The 17,121-nt window shown below is 34.1% G+C and overlaps 1 protein-coding gene and 1 long non-coding RNA gene across 2 annotated transcripts in view; one reads left to right on the forward strand and one right to left on the reverse strand.

Moving 5' to 3' along the window:
• The window catches only part of Elp4 (elongator acetyltransferase complex subunit 4), a 245,169-nt gene that overhangs the window by 206,043 nt on the left and 22,005 nt on the right, over positions 1-17,121 (forward strand). The gene's annotated exons all lie outside the window — the stretch shown is intronic.
• The window catches only part of LOC125612088, a 40,436-nt gene that overhangs the window by 16,691 nt on the left and 6,624 nt on the right, over positions 1-17,121 (reverse strand). The window contains exons 2-3 of the long non-coding RNA XR_007342388.1: positions 5,270-5,328; positions 1,301-1,333 (exon numbers count right to left, since the gene is read on the reverse strand). This is a non-coding gene — a long non-coding RNA (uncharacterized LOC125612088). The remainder of the gene's footprint in view (positions 1-1,300; positions 1,334-5,269; positions 5,329-17,121) is intronic.

The raw sequence follows: 17,121 nt of genomic DNA on the forward strand, positions 1-17,121 counted from the left end.
CCAGCACACAAAGACATATAGATGAATGGAAAAGAATGGCCCAGAAACAAACCCAAATGTGTATGATCAAATGATCCTTGACATAGATTCCAAGAATATACAATAAGGAAAAGGTAGTCTCATCACTAAAACCGAAAGAAACTGGATATCCATATAAAAAAATTGGTATTAGACCTTTATCTTATACCATACCATACACAAAAATCAAACTGAAAACCTTATGCACAGAAAAGGAAACAACAGAGTGAAAAGGCAGCCTATGGAATAGGAGAAAATATTTGCAAACCATATATCTGAATATATACAGAACTCCTAAAACTAACTGACAAGAAAGACAACCTATTTCAAAAGTGGGCAGAGGTGGGATTTGCAGCTTAGTGGTAGAGTGCTTGCCTAGCATTTGCACCACTAAATATTTTTAAACAATCCTTAATTCTCAGCACCTCAGAAAGATAAAATGCAAAAAAGGCTTGAATAGACATTTCTCCAAAGAAAACATAAAAATAGCCAACAGGTTTATGAAAAGATGCTCCAAATCACCAATCATTAGGTAAATGCAAACCAAAACCACTGTGAGATATCATTCATATCTGTTAGGAAGGATATTGTCAAAATAATGGAAAATAACAAGTGTTGACAAGGACGTGGAGAAATTGGAACCCTCGTATGTAATTGGGGTTATGTAAAAAGAATGTAAAAGTTCAGTTCCATACATTCTTAAAGTAATGTAAAATGAGTGAAAATATTCAGCCACTGTGGAAAAGAGTATGGAAGTACCTCAAAAATTAAAAATAGAGCTTTCGTGTGATTTAATAATTCTACTTCTAGGAGTATTTTTCCAAAAGAAGAGAATTGAAAACAGAATCTCAAGGAGATACATGCACTAACATGTTCATTGCAGCATTATTCATGATAACCAAGAAAAAGAAGCAATCTGAATGGCTATCAACAGATGAATGAATAAAGAAATGTATTATAGACATACATGAGAATATTATTCAGCCTTTAAAAAGAAGGAAAGCCTGGGCTGGGGTTGTGGCTCAGTGGTAGAGCACTCACCTAGCATGGGTGAGGCACTGGGTTCGGTCTTCACCACCACATAAAGATGAATAAATAAAGGTATTGTTTCTATCTATAACCAAAAAATATTTTAAATTAAATAAATAAATAAAAAGAAGGAAAGCCTACTGTATGCTACAACATGGATGAACCTTGAGTACATCATGCTAGATGAAACATTTAGCCACAGAAACACAATATTGCATGATTCTGCTCATATGAATATCAAAAATACACTCACCAGTACAAAAAGTAGAATGATGCTTGCCAGGAACTGAGAGGAGGGAAAATGAGAAATTGCTGTTTTATAAATAGAGTTTCAGTCCTGAAAATTAAAGACTTCTAGAGATTTGTGGAAAACATTTTTCTTATAATTAACAATACCGTACACTTAAAAATTAATCAAGAAGGTCGATCTTATAGTATGTGCTTTTACCAAAATTTTCTTAAGTATTTAATTGTTTTGATCTTATATGCCAACATCTTCATAACAAATTAAGAATGTTAGGTTGAGACAAGTTTGTATTGAAAAAGGCAACACTAATTAAAATATAATGAGATAGTAAAAATTCTCTAGGCCTAATGATTTATGGAAAATATGCACGACTATACTATGTTGAAATGCAGCTTTCACTATCTGCTTATATGTTTATTTTCAAAAATGTGAAATTACTATTTATTACAGATATCACAGGAATTTATTTTTTTTCTTCATGGAATTATTTATAGCACTTTATTTGTAATTTGTCCTATTTTAGGGGTATTTCAGGTTTGATTTTTACCATCCATGGTAGACACATTATAGAATTTGTTTTCTCAACACATACAATATGTTCACAATACTTCTGATCTTTCTTATTAGTATTTAAGGTTATAAACAGTGGGAAACTATTGTAAGTATAAATAATACTATAAGGATCTAGTAATTTACACTTACTAGGTTTCCACTTACTAGATTCTTCTAGTATTATTTATATAAACATTTTTAAATTTTACTAATAAGATTAATTTACAGAATCTCATTAAAATTTATGCTTTATTACCACTATTTTAAAATTGTGAAACCTATATGAGTTTTTAAAAAACAAATTTAAAATTTTAATAACTAGTAATATTCAAATACCACGTTTACCTACTAACATCTTGGGTTATATTTATCACATGCTATACCCACTACCCTCTCTACACAAAACAAATACATACTTTCCAGACTGCTAGCAAATCCACAGAATGTGTTTATCTGAACATTTGCTCAGAGTTCCTATTTGCTTAGTCATTATTACCCCTCATCCCAAGTCTGAAAATGAAAATGAAATTTTTTTTTCTTTCCCAATTCATTGACATAATTTACTCTGAACCTTCAAAACAGCAAAACTGGTTGCCAAAAGAAGCTTTAAGAAAGCCAGTGTTATACCCAGGAGCTATGCAGTTGAAAAAAATTTTGTAACCATCATTCTAAAATTTGTACTGAATTATCTGATTTGGCTTTCTATCCTAAAATTCATCAGATAATTTCCAGAACTGCAATTCATTTTCATTTGTGAGACCTGAATCTGTTACTGGAAAAAAGGTCTTTTTCCCCCTCTCAAGTTTTTCCAGTAATGTCTCCATGTACCATTAAACTGTTGGCACATTTTAGTCCCAGAGGATAGATTTTGTTTGGCATCCTGAGGAATTTTGATATATTTAAGAAGGTGAGAAGTACACATTGGCATCATTTAAACAACATAAGTCTAAACCCAATTGACTTTTACATGCCAAAGATGTGAAATGTGCCACCTGTTTAATAGTATGCAATAACTGTTTGACTGCATAAGTTGATTTCAGCAAAACAGTTTGGTGTATGCTTTATCCTAAATCATTTAGGTGCATTTAGTGTTATGATGCCTTAATAACAGAGGCAAGTTATCCATAAACAGATACAAATAATATTGAATTGTTAGTCATACTAGAGTTGAATAAAATATTAGAGAGTTGATTTGGTTTAAATAGCTTCTGTACTGCCAAAGATGTGAAATAGGAAAATAGAGTTTGAAGTTGACAATTGCAGGTAGTCTCTTATTTGTACTTTTAGTAAATTGGGGAAACATATTTCATTTTCACATTTTAAAATACATGTGCTGTTCTTTTTAACTCAACCGTGTGTTTGGGAAGTGGCGGGGAGGGAGTGGTTGGTGGGTTTTGCAAGCCTTGATTGAACAGATGAGCTTAGAAAGAGAAAGCTAAATATAATTTTCTCTGCTAAGGAGCTTGCAGTCAAATAGGGAAGAGAGACAGCACAAGTGCTACCTCTAATGCAAGCAGACAATCCTTGTGTTTTTAATATAGGTAACAAGCAAAAGATGGTATGGCATAAGAAAGTAAGAAAACTGGGGAAGAGGGTATTAGGAAGGGTTTCATGTAAGTAAATAGTTTAAAGAGTTTTCAAGAATGATCCCCATCACAGGGAACGCAGAAAATAGAAGTAAGGAATAAGCCAAGAAATGTGTAGAGGGGAAATGAGGGAAATAGGTTTATTTTTATATTTGAAAAGGCAAATTTTTGTTATGAAACTGAGGGAATAGGACTAGATGAAATTTTATGGTATATATAATATATATATAGTAATTTTTATACTCATATTATTTTCATAAGATTCATGTTGGGTAACCTAGGGTTATCTCAAGATGATAGGTAGTCATCTTCCAGACAGCTACAACTGAGGTACTTTGAGAGGTAACATACCATTCTTGAGAAATGGGTCATCACTAGTAAGTTACTGTGGTCAGAGAAAAGCAGCAGTTGTTTTAAACATGATCCCAAATAACATGTCACAAGGACAGATGCTCTAAATTAAATTAAGCTGCTCTTTGCTGAATGCTCCAGAGTATGTAACAACAGTAATTCCCTTATTCAGTGTTTATTAGTAATTTTTGTAAGTAACCTCAGAACCAGGTAATGAAAAGTAAAGTTGAAAGATCAGTTAGTATCAAGCCATGAAAGCCTGTTTAATATTTGGTGCCAAATAACTTTTCTATAAGACAAAGCATTTTGAAATTATATTTGGACTACATCAAAAAAAGAGCTTTTTAATAATATGTAAAACAGGATATTTTACAATTGTTGATTATAATTCCTTTTAGAGATAAGCAGCTGAATATAATTTATCTTTTTCTTCAATAGAAGATTTCTGTAGTGTATTCCCTAACTGTAATAGTTATTATTGTTAACCCTTCCTCTCATATGTCTGTTTCTCCACAGCAGAATAAACCAAGATCTAATAGCAGATTTCTGATTGACATTTACTTTAATGAACATTGAACTATGAATATCATCAGTGTCTTTCTTTATATATTGTGCTATCTTTTCTACCCTTTGTGATCTTACAGTATAGTAGAACAGAAAATGTGAGTAGATATGAGGCAATCATACATTATTATGAAGTATAAAATTGTGTGGAATAGGTGATGATTATAGCTCAGCAAGGAAAGGTCAATTAGGTCTAAAATAAGGAAGGTGCTAGGACCTGGCCAACTTTGAAGTGTGGCAAAATTACTATAAAGCCATTGAAAGACGAAGATCCTCTTGATAGAGAAAACACGTAAGGAGACATAAATGCTGGCATACAGGAAACAGTCCAGAAACCAACCTGACTGAGGGAAAGTTGGTATTGGGGAAAATAACTGAGATAGGGATGATTTGTAGAATGCCTTGAAAGCTGTAGAGGATATGAAGAACCATTGTGTGTTCTTGGCAATATCCTAAAAGCAGCATTTAACAAATATTTGTATAGAAAAAGTGTACAGGACACATTGGTGGGAGCAAAGAGTCAGGAATGCTATTCTTTTACATCTAAGGTTATGAAAGTATCAAAAATTCTAGTAAAAGTAAAGAAGAAAAGAGACACATAAAAGTCCTTTCCTCCAGGAACAGTGGCATATGCTTGAAATTCCGGCAGCTCAGTAGGCTGAGGCAGGAGGATTGCTAGTTCAAAGCCAGCCTCAGCAACTTAGCAAGGCCAAAGCAACTTAGTGAGACCTTGTCTATAAATATTTTTAAAAGGGTTAGGGATATGGCTCAGCGATTAAGTGCCCCTGGGTTAAGTGCTAGTACAAAAAAAAAAAAAATCCTTCCAATAAGTCACTAGCAAAATAGACATAGAGACACAGATTACAGAGAAGAAAGAAAAATAAGATAAAAATGTAGCTGTTGATTTGGGAGTATAACTCACAGATAGAGCACTTCCCTAGTAGTTGCAAGGCCCAGGGTTTGATCCCCAATCCACAGCCCCTGCAAAAAAAAAAGAAAAGAAAGAAAAACCAGCTGTTATATATGGCCCTGTATAGTTATGTTAACTTTATTAAGAGATACTTCCCCCAGCAACTTGGACCTAAATCTTTTATACATGTCCACACAACTATTATTTCAAATTACTTCCTGTCGACTATTTCTAATTCTAACAAATGATCTTTTAAACATCCATTATTTAACTTCTATTTATACTCTATCACTGGAGTTTGGAGGCTTTTCCATGTATTTAAATTCTCTTTGTAGTGTAGGTTAAAAAGAAGAAAGGAATTATGAGAGAGAGGAAAGGCAGAGAGAAATGTTCAAAAAACTAAATGCATAAATTCAACCACATAGTAATTCCTATACCTAGAAAACAAAACTAAATAGATGCATTTATTGAATAGGTCAGGGCCATTTAATCTGCTGGATTTCGTCACCTTCTTTGAGTGTTGATGGCTTTTTTAACACTGGTAGAAGTACCTCCTGGAAGCAGATTGGTTGGTAGTTTACTCTCCCAGCTTTATTGCTGGATTCCAGGAAGGGAGTAGAGATTGGTGATGGAAATCAGCCTCAATGTAGGTAGAATAGGCTTTCAATGGTTGCAGTAGAGCTTTTCTAGACTCTGGAGGAACTTTGTGGGGTTTTTCAGAACACCAGAGCCTCCAGAAAAAAAAAACAGCTGCTTTCTTTCTAGTACTTAGATCACTTTCTCACTCAAAAGCACCTTTTTCTTCCTGTCACAGGGGTCTTTCCATCAGGCATCTGGAATACAGAGGGTATTCAGAGGCCTTGATTGTCTTGCCCAGAGGTACAAATAGATCCAGATGAATGCACATGCTCCCCTTGTCCTGTTGCTCAGTTCACTTCCAGGTTTTCTACCATAAAAAGTGTTGTGTTCTGGGTTGGTATTTTTGTTTTACATTTTCTGCTTTATATCTAATTCCTGAGCCCTGAAAGAATAAGAAATATATAATTTCTGATTTCTCCTTCCCAGCAAAATATCTTCCTAATGGCATGTTTCTTACAGGGCTCATTTAAATGTCTTTTGTGGTGAATTCTTTTGTCTTTATTTCCTGTGATTTTCCCTAACAGTTTAGCTCCAAGTGCACACTTAGTTTCCTGTATTTATGATTTACCCTTCCTTTCCCCACATTTAGGCAGACACACATTTAACTGAAATATGGAGAAAGAATATACCTTTTCTTAAAGATCTTCAATAAAAGAATTATTCAGCCTCCACTACATAATATCACAGTCAGTATCTTAACATATAAACTATATGGAATTTAAAAGGCTGAAAGAACCTAAGAAATTACCACATGCTAAACTTTTATTTTACATATGAAAAGATTAAGTCTTAGGTACCAGAGTAATATGTGCACTTTGATGACTTTCTAACTTACAAAAGTCAGTGGAAATTGACTTTGGCACCTATTTATAAAGTGTGTGTATCCAAGAACAAATCCCAAAGTCCTTTTAAGGGCTTAATTTATTTCAAGTACCAAATTTCTGCAGTATATCTAACACTCTTTCAAGTTATTAATTTCAAATTATATGTACAGTATTCTTTTCAACCATATGTCCTCTACTAGCTCTACTTTTTGGAAAATCTGAGAGAAGAGGGAGGAACCAAAACTTTAATGACAGGGAAGAAAAGACAGGAAACATAGTTTCCATTGATATTTATGCAGTGTGTGATGGGGAGCCATTATCCCTGTCAGAAAGGCTGAACTTGGAAGAAGAGGAGAAAGACAGCATACCAGAGTTTGGCATTGAATAGACACTCAGTAAATATTGGGAGTAGGGGGGGGGTTCTTTGTTTGCTTTTGCAGTACTGGGAATTGCCAGCCTGGACAACTTAGCAAGGCCCTGTCTCAAAATAAAAAATAAAAAGGGTCTGAGGATACAGCTCAGCAGTAGAACCCCACTGAGTTCAGTCACCCAGTACCCCCCTACACCGGGTTCACACACAAATGCATGTGAACACACACAAATTGATTAAGTAATCTATCACATCAATAGGCAAAAGAAGAAAAATTACATGATCATATTAATAGATGCAGAAAGTGCATTGACAAGATCCAAGACCCATTCATGATAAGTATTCATTGATTCTTCAATAATTTGTTATCATATGAAAAATATTTACCTAATTCACACACAAGCACAAAAATAATTCCCTGTTAGTTGAAAGGATTAAATGTGAAGAACCTAACTTTCAAGAATTGGGAAAATGCTCTTTGACCATATTAGTCAGATAAAAAACACCATAAACTAAATAGGAAGTTAAGAACTTGTAATGCATATCACCAACAAATATTAACATACAGAATGAGTATCTCATTAAGAAAACTAGGATATGGTGATGTAAATTTGGTGTCAACATACCTTATATATAATCAGAGATATGATAAATTATGGTATAATGGTGTATTAAGAATTGTAATGCAAAAAAATAAATAAATAATGTAAAAAAGTAAAGAAAACTGAGGAGCATAATGGGCCAATGTGAATGTATAATTCACAGAAGAGGAAACAAAAAAATGATTGTTACTGATAGGGAAAATGCAACACTAAAATAACAATTCTCATGCCCTACCCACCAAATTTTCTAAAGTCTAGAAGTCAAGTAAGTTGAAGAAACAAGTAAGTTAGAGAAACAAGAATTTTCCTTTTTTGTTGTTGTTAAATATATGTGATAATAGGGTATATTTTGACATATTATACACATATGGAGTATAATTTATTCTAATTACAATCCCATTCCTGTGGGTACATAATGTGGAGTTTCACTGGTTGTGTATTCATATATGAACTAGGAAAGTTATGTCCAACTCATTCTACTGTCTTTTCTATTCTCATTCCTCCTCCCTTCCCTTCATTCCCCTTTGTCTAATCCACTGAACTTCTATTCTTCCCTTCCCCCCTTATTGTGCGATACCATCTGCATAAGAACAGATCTCTCTGCATCAGAGAGAACATTTGGCCTTTGGTTTTTTTGGTTTGGCTTATTTCACTTAGCATGATAGTCGCCAGATCCATCCATTTACTATCAAAAGTAATGAAGTCATTCTTTTTTATGGCTGAGTAACTTTTCATTGTGTATATATACCACATTTTCTTATCCATTCATCTGTTAATTCCAAAGCTTAGCTATTTTGAATTGAAATGCTATAAATATTGATGTGGCTGCATCACTGTAGAATGCTGATTTTAAGTCCTTTGGGTATAAACCAAGGAGTGGGATAACTGGGTCAAATAGCAGTTCTATTCCAAGTTTTCTAAGGAATCTCCATGCTGCTTTGCAGAGTAGTTGCACCAATTTGCAGTCCCAATGTATGAGTGAACCCTTTCCCCTACATCCTCGCCAACATTTATTGTTACTTGTATTCTTGACAATTGCCATTCTGACTGGAGTGAGATGGAATCTCAGTGTAGTGTTAATGTACATTTCTCTGATAGAGAAGTTGAACATTTTTTATATGTTTTTGACCATTCATATTTCTTCTTCTGTGAAGTGCCTGTACAGTTTCTTTGCCCATTTATTGACTGTGTTATTTGGGTTTGCGGGGGTTAAAATTTTTGAGTTCTTTATATATCCTAGAGGTGAATACTCTATCTGAGGTGCAGATGCTGAAGATTTTCTCCCATTGTGTAGGCTCTCTCTTCATATTCTTTATTGTTTCCTTTGTTGTGAAGAAGCTTTTTAGTTTGATACCATCCCATGTATTGATTCTTGGTTTTACTTCTTATGCTTTAGGAGCTTGTTGAGGAAGTCAGTGCCTAACCTGACATGATAGAAAGTTGGGCCTTCATTCTTCTGGTAGGTGCAGGGTCTCTGGTCTAATTACCTAGGTCTTTGATCCACTTTGAATTCAGTTTTTTGCAGAGTAGGAGATAGGTGTTCATTTTCATTCTGCTATATCTGGATTTCCATGAGAAACAGGAATTTTTATACAATACCAATAGGAATATAAGTTGCTACAACTACTTCTGAGAATAAGTTGTCAATATCTTACAAAATTGATACTGTGACTGTCCTTTAACCTAGAAATTCCACTTATGAATACATATTTCAGAAAAGCTGCAGTAATATACAAGAAGAAAAATTAAGGAATGTTGAATACAGCATTTCTTGAAGGACAGAAAATTTGAAAACACATATATCAACGCATATAAACGATAGAACAGAAAAAATAATGGTGTATATTCACGAAGTGGAACATTCCTACAGAGCAGTATAAAATAAAGGAGCCAAAATTTCATGAATCAATATGATAATTCTCCAGATCGTAATTTCATATGATATAGAACAAGTTGCAAAATAATACATGCATTTCATTTAAACAAACCTTTAAGCACATAAAATAATATTATATATTATTTATAGACACAGTAGTCCCAATTTATCCATAGGGATGTGTTCCAAGACCCTGTTGAATACCTAAAGCCATAGATAGTACCAAACCCTATAATGTAATTAATGCCTTTTTCATCTCAACTAAGCACTTATCATCACATTTTGTGGCCATAACTTTTGTAGTGTGAGGCACAACAGCAAAACTAGCATAAGTTTATTTTTCTTTTTTTTAATATTTATTTTATAGTTGGACACAATACCTTTATTTCACTCATTTATTTTTTTTTATGTGGTGCTGAGGATCAAACCCAGGGTCCCGCACGTGGGAGACAAGCGCTCTACCGCTGAGCCACAACCCCAGCCCAAGTTTATTTTTCTTTATAGTAATATTCATTACTATACATATTAACAATTTCAACATATAATTTTTTTCCTTAAATCAAGAACTTTCATCTTTTCACTTAGGAAGCACTTTACGCTTCTCTTTGGCATATCCAAATTGCCAGCATCACTACTTGTGTGCTTTGGGCCATTATTAGATAAAATAAGAGTTACTTAAACATGAGTATTGTAATACTGCAATAGTTGGTCTGATACAATCAAGACAACTACTAAGTGACTATGGGGTGGGTCATGTGTACAGCATGCATATACTGGGCCAAGGGATAATTTGTGTCCAGGGTAAAATGGAGCAATATGGTGTGATATTTCTTCACCCCACTCAGAAGGGCATGCAGGTTAAAACTCAAGAGTTTTAAATTTTTAAAAAAAAAAATTTTAGTTGCAGATGGACACAATACCTTTATTTTATTTATTTATGTGGTGCTGTGGCTTGAACCCAGTGCCTCACACATGCTAGGCAAGTGCTCTACCATCTACCACTGAGCTACAATTCCAGCCCATGAGTTTTAAATCTGCAATTTTTCATTTAGTATTTCCAACCACCGTTGACAATACATAATTGGAAGTAAAAACTGTGGGTGAGGGGATTATTAATACATATATTAAGTAAATTCCATGAGAAAAACAAAGGTCAAATATGTTTATTACTTACCCCTGAAGGGAAAAGAATTAGTGGAGAAATGCACAAGGATCTTCACCACTGTTTTATTATGAATCAAGTGTGGTCAACTTTTAGAATATGATGAAATTTAGGGTGAATACATGGGTATTGCATTTAATATTTTATTTTCTGTGTTTTCTGTATGTTTAACACATTCCTATATAAATATACACATACACCAAATCTAGCCACTTTTCACCACCTCTACTCCTACAGTTATGATCCTAATCTCCATTATATTTTGCTTTCATTCATTTCTCACAAGGGAGCACTTGCTTAGCATGTATGCGGCCCTGGGTTCAATCCCCAGAAACCACCACCACTCCCCAAAAACAAAATTCTCATAAGAGCTCTTCAATAGCCTCCTAGTTTGAGTATCTACCCATTTGTTTGCTGTACACTCAGACTATAATCTGTTATTACAAAGCAAGTCAGATTATGATATGCTCCTGCTCAGAACACTCCAGTGGCTTCCCATCATAATTAAGACACTATTTACTATGGTTTACAAATATAGCGCCCACTTTCTGAACTCATTTCCTGTCACTTTCCCAGAGCCCATAGAGCTCCAATTGCCCTTACCTTCCTGCATTCTTACATCAGCAATTTGTACTACTCCACCCCTATGTGCAGAAAACTATTTCTAGGTCATTTGCATTGCTCCCTCCTCTACTTCATTTAAGTCTCTAAATGGCCTCCTCAAACAGGCTTTCCCTCACCAAACTATCTTAAAAATACCCTTTTCCAGGATTGTGAAAGAACAAGGCTGGCAACTCCCAGCCTCTCTGGCTTCTTGTCTGGCAATGTGATCTCTCGCTCTTGCAGGTTCTCCCAATATTGTGATGTTATCCTTCACCAGGACCAATCTGATGTCAGCACTGTGCCTTAGACTCTATACAACTATGACCTTAAAAAAAAGTATTTTCTTTATTAAGTTAAAATACATTTTTAATTTAATAAAGAATATAATATATAAAATATATCCATATATAAAGCAATGACAGTTCTATAACAATGTCATTCCTAGGGCCAGATCTTGGCCTCTATGTACTATTTTCCAGTAAAGAAGACCAGGTCTTCTAGGAGAAGTACTTGATTGCTTGATTCCAGAGACGGAAGAGGGAAAATAATCAAATAAATTTAAAAATATGGAAGCAAAGAGGGAACTAGAGAATTACCATCAGGCAAACAAGATCCCTTGATGGATATGAAAATTAATGAGCAAAAATTTGATAAGAAACAGGATTTGCAAAGTTCAAAATATCTTGGCCAAGGTATTTGTCAATTACAAAGGGAAAGATAACAATTTTTCTTTGGAGAAATGTGATAGACACCAACTTAATGACATAGTCAAGGTAAACAGCACCAGCAATGGAACATTGCAGCATGGCTTCACGAACTGAGAAGTATACATCAGTTCTGTGGTAACCTTGCCAGAAATGTATAATTTCAATCATGAAAACATTTGAGACAAGCTCATATTAAGGAACATCCTACAAAATAACTAATCAGAGCTCTTCAGAAGTATCAAAGTCTTTCATAAAAGACTAGGAAAAAGCCAGGTGACATGGCTTACACCTGTAATCCCAGTGACTCAAGAGGTTGAGGAAAGGGGATCACAAGTTTGAGGCCAACCTCATCAAGTTACTGAGACCCTCAGCAAAAGCCTGTCTCAAAGAAAAAGTTAAAAAGGATCGGAGAAGTGGTAAAGCATTCCTGAGTTCAATTCCCAGTACCAAAGGCCAGGAAAAATGAGGAATTGGGGGCTGGGGCTGTAGCTCAGTGATACAGCACTTGCCTAGCATATGTGAAGCACTGGGTTCAATCCTTAGCACCACATAAAAATAAACAAATAAAATAAAGACATGCTGTCTACCTACAACTACAAAAAAAAACTTTAAAAAAACATGAGGAATTATTAAAAACTAGTGGAGACTATGGAGAAATAGTAAGTAAATGCCAGTAAGAACCTAGAATAAGAAAAGGATATTGGTACCTACAATAATATTTGGCACCTAGTAGAACTTTAATATTGAGTTGGTATGTCTCTTCGTCCATCCATCCACCCACCTATCTATCCATCTCTTTGTTAGTTGCCTGTTCTGTTCTCAGCAAGTCTTCCTCTCTTTTAATACCTGGTTCCTTGTGGAGACTAGAAGAGAAATGATGCCAGCAACATAATAGCAACTTTCTTATAAACCAGGTATGAATTTCCTTTCATATCAAGGAGAAGATTTTATTTTGAAAGAGTAAATATTGAAGGATATGAGAAAATTATTAAGAAGAACCACAAGTGCTCACAGGTGGAAGTAACAGAGCCCCACACTTTGGAGAATGGGATCTCATTTTCCCTTGCCTGGATTGCTGCACAGGCCTCCTAACTGCTCTCCCTGCTTCCAGTGTTTCCCCTCCCTCCAGGCACAAGAATGACATCAATATAGCCAGAGAAACATGTTCAGGGAAGAAATCTGATCATCTCATTTCCCATGATTGAAAAGTTCACTGACTCACCACTGCTTTAAGAAGGAAAGCCCTACCTATTCTGTGCCTGCCTGCTTCTCCATTCTTATCTTTGACTGTTTTCTTGTACAAGCCATAATCTCCAGCCATCGCAAACAACCCAGACTGTCATACCCCTTTTCAATTTTGCATTTGCTGTTCATTTTCTACTCCTAGGACTCTAACTTCCTGTCTAACTTGTCTTTTAAATTAAACTGGAATAGAACCTCAGTCTTTCCCCTCAGGGTTCTTGCAGCACCTTCTTGAGGACAAGGACTCATTGCTTTTCCAGCTAGCTATTGTTTTATATAGAGGTAGGTGCTCCATAAAGAAAGGAGAGAAAGAAAAAGGAAAGAAGAGATCTCTTACATAAGTATTAAGCAAATCAATTCTTTCCTAACTCATCTCTTTCTATACTTCTGTGATTTCAAGTTCTTGTATATTTATATAATTCATTTTTTATAATATATTTATCTGACCTGATCTCTGCTTGTCCTTTGACATAGATGAAAATTAAATATCCATTAACTGAGGAGGAATATTTTAAAAACTGCCTACTGTGGCATAAACAATTATTGAAGAAGATACTACTAAGACAGGCAAGATTATGAATACTTGCTTCATTTTAGCCATCAGTAAATCTGATATATCTGGATCTTTCAGCTTGACAATATCAGTGTTTTGGGAAAAGAAAAATCTAGGGAAATCTAGAAAGATCACCAAAAAGTGTGTTTTGAAACAATGTGGGCTGTCCTCAGCAACAACACAAAATCAAAATCTGCTTTTCTGTGTATTTGATTTGTTTCCTTTTTATTATTGCCAAGTAGTTTACTTAGTATTTATTTGCTATATCCAGGGTATGGAAAGCCTCGGGGTTAAATAAATAAATAAAGCCCTGGGTTTGGGGTCAACCTTAAGAAAAAAATTTCTAAGGAAAATAAGGGAATGTAAAACTAATGAAAGAAGAAGGATCCCAGTTATATTTTTACCTCACTGATTTCTTTCCAAATCAGACCACAGATTTTTTTTTTCACATCTACCATGCCAAGCATGGTATTTTTAGTAACAGTACAGAGCAGCAGCCTGTCGTTTGGGAGCTGACAAATAAGCATACTGCTCCTCTTACACACAATATGCTGCACATCTTTATCTCCACTCATCCTCACAGAAGCTCTTCAGCTTTCCATGTTCCTTTAAGGAGATGACAAGGAGCACTGGTTAATAAGCTCTTGGGGTTATTCAGTATCCCTCTTCAGTGCTCATTTTCTAAAGTTGAAAACACTCGTGCATGTGCACACATGCACACTAAACTTTGTCAGAGGTGAAGTACTTCCAAATGCCACTTGACTGTGATTAAAAGAATCCTGGTCTGATAGGACTCATACACAAGATGCCGGGCCTGTTTGCTCAAATATTGGTTCTAAGAAAAGGAAATATCTTGGGGGGGAAAAAAAGAAAAGAAAAAGAAAAATGGCTCATAGAAGTGGATGCGACAGTTTATTATATTCTATATTAATGTTTTCTGGCTATTCCATTTTAAAAGAGAAATGTATCAGAATTTTGCATTATAGAATATATACTGGGAAAGAATCTATCATTTCTTTGTCTTTAGAAAAGAAATAAAAGTCTGTTTGACTTATTGCCTTGAGTTTCTAGTTTACAGATACCTCTTTTCGTCTTCCCAGTCATAATTTTCTAAAATAGTTCAGGACAGTATTCAATTTCTAAAACAACAATTTCTAAAATTGTTCAGGACAATTTTATATTTAATGTCATTGGTAAATTTTACATATTAAGTCCAAGTCAAACTATGATTGACATCATTATTTTACGATACGATTTTGAAAGTCCTCTAACACAACTTAAAGTTACTCAACTCATTATTCACCTTCTAATTTCAGAGGGCATTAGCAACTTCATCCCACAGTTGAGTTTCCTATTCCTAGGTAAATTCCTCAAAGATTTATTATAATATCCCAGTCTATAATTTAGTTTTTGGATCATACACGCATTCATTTGCTATTCTAGCAATGGTGTTGGTTGCATTGTATAGTAATACGTTGAGGAGTTTTCAACAGTAGTTGAAATCATTTAGATAGACTTCAGAACTTAAAATTTTAAGTCCAAGTTCTGGATATTAATTGCACTGTGAGATTCAACTAGACTAGACCATTATTACCACAGAAGTTATCAACCTAGAATGTGCTATGCTTTTGTATTTTTTTTAATCCAGCACAAATTTTGTCAGGTAGTGTTTGTCAAGATATTGTACAAACCTCACTTCTTGCTAAAACATTTAGATGAAATGATTAAGCTTTGATTTTCATTCTGTTGTTAATGATATGTTGGCAAGGATGGGAAACTTTTTAATAAAAAAATAACACTTCAAGATATTAAATAACAAATTCATGTCATATCATATAACATATCTAGTTGTCATTACTGGATATAAGCTTGTGGCTTACTTTCATCCATTATTCTGTCCAATGAAGATTAACAAAATTGTTTAACATTTGTTTGTTTCAATGACTATGCTTAGAACTGATAATATATTCTGTTGCCTATAAAATAACCAGCAAAAATACATTTTTCCTAGAATACCCACATAATATACATTATTCATGTGCCAGTAGCATTGTTTTTCATGTAATATACTATACTTTTTCAGTGGCTTCAAATTATTAGCCTGAGTAGTTTTTATTTATTTGCTTCAGTACTTGTAACAAGTCATCAGAGATAGCGATAAACCTGATTGCCATCATTAAGTGATATGTGTCTTAGGTCCACCTTCCTTGGGATGGACTGTCTTGTCACCTAAACTCCCAACAAACTGCATATCAACTTTCTTAGTACTAGAGAAAAAGAATCTGCCCTGTGTACATAGACACTAGAAAAAATTGAAGTTTCAACTGAACAATCTCTCATCAATTTGTTCTGCTTCGTCCAAATGACACAACTTTGAAAACTCATGTCACCACATTACATGTAACCTTGATATTCTAGGTCTGAAGGGGAATATTCCTTTTCTCCTGTGAGTTGCATGATCTTTTCAGGATGCCTCTATTCCTTGAAAGAAAATTGCTCTAAATCCTAAGCTTAATTGGTTGGATTATGTTTTACTACTGTCATTTCATATTTCATGCTTTGGCAAGTCATTTCCCTTAAATACAAGTATATATTAGTTTAAGTACACTAGATGTTTTTTTAATATGGATTTATAAAAACATGAGGAGAGGATATTTATACTTCAAAAGAGTTTTTCACTTTATACAAAATTCACAAATAATTTTTTTAGGAATTAAACTACCTGTAAAGCCCTGTACTTAGGTGGCTTCCTTAAATGTAACAGATGATTCTAAAGGCAAACTAACTGAAAATTATTATGACTCATTTTTTTAACTTGATTATATCATAATTATTATATTAGAACCCTGACATCTTTTTACCAAAGTGTTGTATGCTTTTGAATAATCAGATATGATACTTTTTTAGTCCAAAAATGTCATAATTCACAACCATTTTCAAACAAGTTGACTTAAGATTTTCCAATAACTGTGCTTGCCTGAGGGTGGGGAATTACATAACATAACAGTTTTTAAAATATTTTATGAACCCTATTTTTTGACTCTATATTTTATGTACTCTCTTAGGAATTAAGCCATATGTTCTACCCTTATATAATAGATTAGGTACCAACTTTTAAGATATTTTATCAGCTGAAAAGCTACTAAAATGCTACTTAGAATAATAAAGTTGATCATTCAGATTTTTTTGCTTGTTTTTGATAAAATTATACATCCAAAATTTAACTTCAATATTTTAAGTTGCAGAAATGCAAACAGAAAGAGTAGTGATTATACACTTTCTCACT

The sequence above is a fragment of the Marmota marmota genome, unplaced genomic scaffold (assembly GCF_001458135.2).
Source record: "Marmota marmota marmota unplaced genomic scaffold, marMar, whole genome shotgun sequence".
In the NCBI taxonomy this organism is placed as follows: domain Eukaryota; kingdom Metazoa; phylum Chordata; class Mammalia; order Rodentia; family Sciuridae; genus Marmota; species Marmota marmota.